The sequence below is a fragment of the Mauremys reevesii genome, linkage group 1, assembly GCF_016161935.1.
Source record: "Mauremys reevesii isolate NIE-2019 linkage group 1, ASM1616193v1, whole genome shotgun sequence".
In the NCBI taxonomy this organism is placed as follows: domain Eukaryota; kingdom Metazoa; phylum Chordata; order Testudines; family Geoemydidae; genus Mauremys; species Mauremys reevesii.
Window position 1 is genome coordinate 345371887 of NC_052623.1, and position 6000 is coordinate 345377886.

The following is a 6000-nucleotide window of genomic DNA, read 5'->3' on the forward strand; positions in this document are numbered from 1 at the left end:
GAACATAACTGAATGTCATTAGGAACACAGGGTCAGTCCTATTTATCCATTTCACTGGACGCAAAATCAAAATAGTCAAAACAGTTAAAACCTGGGCTAATGTTGACCTATGGTCAATTGTCTACAGTTTCCAGCCAAGCTGGAAAATGATTAGGGGGCTGAAGCACACGACTTATGAGGAGAGGCTGAGGGAACTGGGATTGTTTAGTCTGCAGAAGAGAAGAATGAGAAGGGATTTGATAGCTGCTTTCATCTACCTGAAAGGGGGTTCCAGAGACACTGGATCTCAGTGGTAGCAGATGACAGAACAATGAGTAATGGTCTCAAGTTGCAGTAGGGGAGGTTTAGGTTGGATATTAGAAAAAAACTTTTTCACTAGGAGGGTGGTGAAGCACTGGAATGGGTTACCTAGGGAGGTGGTGGAATCTCCTTCCTTAGAGGTTTTTAAGGTCAGGCTTGACAAAGCCCTGGCTGCAATGATTTAGTTGGGGTTGGTCCTGCTTTGAGCAGGGGTTGGACTAGATGACCTCCTGATGCCCCTTCCAACCCTGATATTCTATGATTCTAAGCTCTAAAATAAAAAAGCAGCATCGCTTGAGCAAATCCATGTCCCTTCTTGGGCTGTTATTTCTGTGAGATCTATAGTAGAGGTCCCATGGGATCCACTGTGGAACAGTCGCACGTGTGCACTGCAGAAATCCAAAGGCAAGTGGACTCACTTTGCCAGAGCAGTGATCACGGTGTCACCGGTATCAAGTACGCCGGGTGAACACTGAGCCTTAACACACTATAACTGTGGGATGTTCATATCTCAAAAGAGTTTTAGGAGTCATGTCAGTAGCCTTCTGCATTAAAGGGAAGAGAGACAATAAACAGCAACTAATAACTAGGATCTTACATTTACACAGTGTCTTTGAACCCAATCTATCCCAACAGCCCTAAATTTCACCTGTCCCTGAACTGCAGTCGCCTCTGTGATTGAACAAGGCAGCTATTTAACAGCACCCAGCAACAGCACCGATTAGTTTAAATGAAGACGATCACATCTAATGGAGACTGCAGGGGTATTCGTGCAGGCAGATGCAATCTGGCCAAGGCACCAGGACAGGCATCCTGACTTGTTACGAGTCTCTAGTGTCCAGAAGGCGTCAGGGTTTTACATCTCATCCGGTACACTGGATCTCTGGCAGCACAGCTCCCAAGAACTGGCAGGCAGACCAGTAATGGTATATTAGGTGCTAGTGACTAGTAGTATAGACAACCCATCTAGTACCTTACTGAGAAGCACAGGGCTTATTGCTACAGCCTGCCTCCAACAGTGCCCTTAACAGACTGCAGGGGCACTGGTTCAGCACATACTCCAGGGGGCAAAGAGTTCCCTACCTGAATCACCAGCATCCCCTGCTGCAGTATTTTGACTTTTCCCTGGATATCGCTAATGTCTCACTCAACTGTTCACCAGCCCTGACCTTGCTTGGTTAGTCAGATCTAACAAAATCACAGCCCGGGGATGCTACGGCCGCCAACCAAAGATCACGCTGCAGTCAGGATAACTGACAAGCACCAAAGGCCCTGTATTTATTTTTTTGGTATACAGCCGATGCCCGGTTCTTTCCCTGTGCTTATTGAGTCGAACTACAATGTCAACATTAAAGATGTCATTCAAGTTAGTGACTACAGATGTCACATTCTGAAGTTTGCTTTCACCGATTTCCTTCTGTACATCCTTAATACCCAACTTGGTACGTCTCTGGAGACTGTATTTACTATTTATCTAAGGTACGTGTATGGTCCCCACTGCCACCACATCTTTAATGTATTTATCCACACAACAGTCTTCTGAAATGGGGAACTGAGGCACGGAGAGGCACGAGTGCTCTCCTACAGTTGGGTGCCTAAGCCAGGCCAGCTCTTTCTCAAGAAATGCCTCCCCTGCTCAATATCCCAGTAGTTAGAGCATTCACCCAGGATGTAAGAGCTCAAGGTTCAAATCCCCACTCTGCCTGACTCAGAGCAGGGACTTGAATACAGACCTCCCACCTCCTAGTTGTGTGCCCCAAATAGGGTGACCAGACAGCAAGTGTGAAAAATCAGGATCAGGGGAGGGAATAGGCATCTATATAAGACAAAGCCCCAAATATTGACTGTCCCTATAAAATCAGGACAGCTGGTCACCCTTGCCCCAAATAGTGGGCTATATAGGAGGTTATCCTGGTGTGGATCTTTCTCAAGCTCTCCTACTGAATCTAGTGCACTTTGTACGAAATACCTGAATAGGCACTGGACTGAAAAGAAAGCATGAGAATGACTCCATGGCCTGGTGGTTTAGGCCCTCCCTGGGGAATGGGGAAAACATGGGTTCAAGTCCCTGCTCAGTCGGGCAAAGGGTAGATTTGTATCTGGGTGTCCCAGGGAAGTGCTCTGGGCTGTGGGATAGACGAGGTGCTGACCCCTCCTCCGCAGCAGGGTTTTGTGCAGGGCCCAGTCTGGCAGTGTGCTGTAAAGCAGCCTCGTAGCCCACCTATTGGACAGACCGGGGACTGCCTCCTTTGTGAAGCCCATCAGGGACCGGGTGTGAGTTAGGCACCAAGCAGCCTGCTGATGTCTGGGCTAAGGCAGTTCTGTGCATACCCAGCAGCAGAAGTTTTGGTACCCGGGCACTTCATCAGTGGAAATTTCAGTCCTTATAGACTTTAAATGCTTGCAGGGCCAGATGGAGCTGCGCAGTGGTTTTGTGAATGCCAGAGGTGCCTAAATGTTGCACTTTGGCACCTTCAGGCACGGCAAGGTGCCCAATTCCCCCTTATGAATCTAGCCCTAAGTGACTCGCCCAAGGTCACACAGGAAGCCTGGGGCAGAGCTAGCAATGAATGCAAGGCTCCCATGTGGTAAGCTAGTGCTCTAATCAAGGCACCATCCTCCCCCTCCAGTATAAGTGAGAAGTGTCGGGCCATATAGCACCACAATTTCCCCCTAAACACCTGTGTGGCTGGCCGCTCTGAATGTGCCAGGGCTCTAGCGGTTAATCTCTATTGCTGCACAATACCTACGAACGCTTTAACCAGGCTCAAAATTCAACCCCTCTTGACCAAGCAGCAAACAAGAAACCAACTCATTGAAATACAGCCTGAGGCTCCAGCTCCACTAATTGTAAGTTCGAGCAGCTACCAGAAGAACACAAAGCTGCGAACAATTATGCAGCAAAGTAGAAGGCAGGGATAATGGATGGCAGGCCAACCATGACCCGCTGAACCTTGAATGCTGTGATTGATTACTGTGCTCGGGTTGGTTCCAGCTGGTCACACAGGGACAAGAGACACTGCTGCATCCGCAAGGCGGGAGAGCCACGTTTACACCGGGAGGCTGAGTGTTTAGCGCTAGGGCTCCAGAATAAATCAAACATCTGGTAGGGAGAACAAGACAGCTCTGCGCTGGCAGCACGGCCTGGCCCTCATTTCAAGGGCAAAGATGAAATCACCGTTCCAAAAGCAGGAGAGACGTTGCTTACCGGAAAGGCTCTGCGTGCAGGCGAGAGCACCCTTTCACGCCTCCCGCTTCTCCCCTACTGCCATCCGCAGGCTTAACACACCTCAGCACAAGAGCCTGAGTCCACACATGGTCCACGTCCGTTTGGCCTCCTTTTACTTCGGTGGAGTGGAGGAGTAACAGACTCCTGCTCTGTGGATCAGACACAATAACACTGACCAGTCGGTTACACATGCACTGCGCCTGGTTAAGTGGTGTAGCAGCAGCCACTCTGGACCACACTCCACCTGGCACTCCTGGAAGCTCTGTGCCCCATTGTGATCTCATTGACAACGGTGTAAATCCGGAGTGATACTCAGGGCAGGTCTACACTGGCTGCGCCGCTATAGTGTTTAAGTGAAGACACTCCTACGCCGACGGAAGAACTCTCCCATCAGTGTAGTTAATCCACCTCCCCGAGAGGCAGTAGCTATGTCAATGCTCTCCCATAGACACAGCGCTGTCTACATAGGGGGGTTAAAGTCGGTATAACTAAATCAATCAGGGGATGGAGCCGCACCCCTGAGCGACTTAGTTATACTGAGATAGGTCTGTAGTGTAGACCTGGCCTAAGCCACCCCACTGAGAGAGAGGAAGGAAGCCTAAGGCTTCCAGGAGTCCCAGATTAGCATGTGCCCCTCCCCCTGCAACCTGTAACTGAAGAGCCACCACTTAGCCCCCAGTTTTCTTTCAGTCACTGCACAGGAAAAGAAAGAAGGAAGGAACGAGACTCCCACGGAACTGAGGGCCCATGGTGCAGAGTTAGGACATGCAAATCTGGGGCTAGGCCACACACTTGTGTTTAGGTATATTTCAAGGGGCACCATCTCCTTCAATATCACCTGTCTGCAAATGTTTATGACTGTTACAAACAGTAGCTAAGGTTCTTATAGCTGAGAAATTCGGGGATGGGGAGGGAACAAGAGGGGGGGGGTCGATTTTTCCCACTTTGTGCTACAATCTTTTGGGTCAAGCCAGTTCCCCCAGTACAAATAGTTGGAACCCCCTGTTTTTTGGGGGGTCTCACACACAGCATCAGAAGACAGGGCGGCAGGACGTGTTGTGTTAAAACTTGGACAACATGACAGTAAAACCACTGTAATCAGCCAGGGGATTAAGAGGCAGGAACTCATTTAATTACTTTTAAAACCTGTCTGGATTTCAAACTGATGGTGCCTCTGGAAAAGCCCTAGGGCAGCTGGGGTCCAAAATCCACAATGATAAAGGAATCAAACAATGAGCTACTTGCAGAATACAGAATAAACTCTGCATGGAACCCACATGCTGACTGCTGATTTCTTACCCGTAGCAGTGAAATACAAATATAATACACACAGATAGCTCAGCATAAGAAGGGGGGAAATATAACCAGAGGGAAGGCCAGTGGATGGAATCAGAAGCAGCCAAGTTTCAAAATGACCAAATTCAGGCCCCAGCTGCTTGTCCCTGACAAATTTAAAGAGCCAGGCATTTAAAAGGAACAGGCACCTATAAAAAGGAGTGCCAACCCCAGGAGTTCAAAAATCATGAGATTGTGACCATAAAATCATGAGATTCTAAAAAAGCTTGTGGGGGGAGGGGGGTGTCTGTCTTCAGGATTTTGAGTCCCCCCCCCCCGCTCCCATGTGCATTACCCTTAAACACACATGAAATGTGCACACACAGAATGCAAGCCCCTTTCCCCTGTAATGTCCAGAGCCTTTAGCAGCTACACTCCCACAATCCTCCTGGTCCCCTAGCAGGCTCCTTCAGCCCTCTCACTCCCCCAGCCCCAACCAGTGCCAGACTCAGAAATGGCCCCCCTCTCTCCGGCCTGCAGGGGTGGGGGTTTCTGCTGAGTTCTTACCTCCAGTCATTCCTCCTTCCTGCACTGTGGTAGGGGAGCAGAGCTGCTTCTGCTGCTCTCAAGTTTGGGAAGGGATTAGTCCCACCATGCAGCATCTGTTTGAGCCTCTCTGCCCCACCCAGGGCACCCTGGTATTTATTGCAGCCTGCTGTGCAAAAGCAGCCCAGCAGCCTCTAGTGGCCAGAGGAGGAAGGCAGATGGTTGGGACAACGTTCCTGAGCCTGATTCATCCGCGCTAGAGCCTCAGACGTCCATTTTAAAGCCACAAAGGATCATCATTGTCACCTCGGCTGCAGTACTGCCAAGCCCAACCATTCAAAAATCATGAGTCAGGTCCCCAGAAATCATGAGATTAGTTTCAAAATCATAGGGGATTGTGGGGTGTTTTTATTTAATAAGAAATTTTAGGCTTAGTTAATTTGCCTTCTGAGCCTTTAGGTCTGTGGTCCCCAAACTGTGGGGTGCCCCCGCTAGCAGGCCATGGAGGAATGTCCAGAGTGGCAGGGTGGGTCCTGGGCCAGCCACCATGGGGAGCAGGCAGGGAGCACCACCCAGCCCCACTCTGCCCACAGCTCCGCTCCGGCCTCGCCCCAGCCCCAGCCCCTGGCTGCAGCTGCAGCACTGGCTCC

At 50.0% G+C, this 6000-nt stretch overlaps 1 long non-coding RNA gene across 3 annotated transcripts in view; it reads right to left on the bottom strand.

The window, feature by feature from the left end:
• The window catches only part of LOC120395208, a 36269-nt gene extending 30725 nt beyond the window's left edge, over positions 1-5544 (bottom strand). The window contains exons 1-2 of one of the 3 annotated variants that reach the window (XR_005592519.1): positions 5372-5544; positions 3509-3678 (exon numbers count right to left, since the gene is read on the bottom strand). This is a non-coding gene — a long non-coding RNA (uncharacterized LOC120395208). Of the gene's footprint in view, positions 1-3508; positions 3701-5371 lie in introns of all 3 variants that reach the window. The other 2 variants (XR_005592521.1, XR_005592520.1) reach the window with 2 other exon arrangements.
• Positions 5545-6000: the final 456 nt, after the last annotated feature.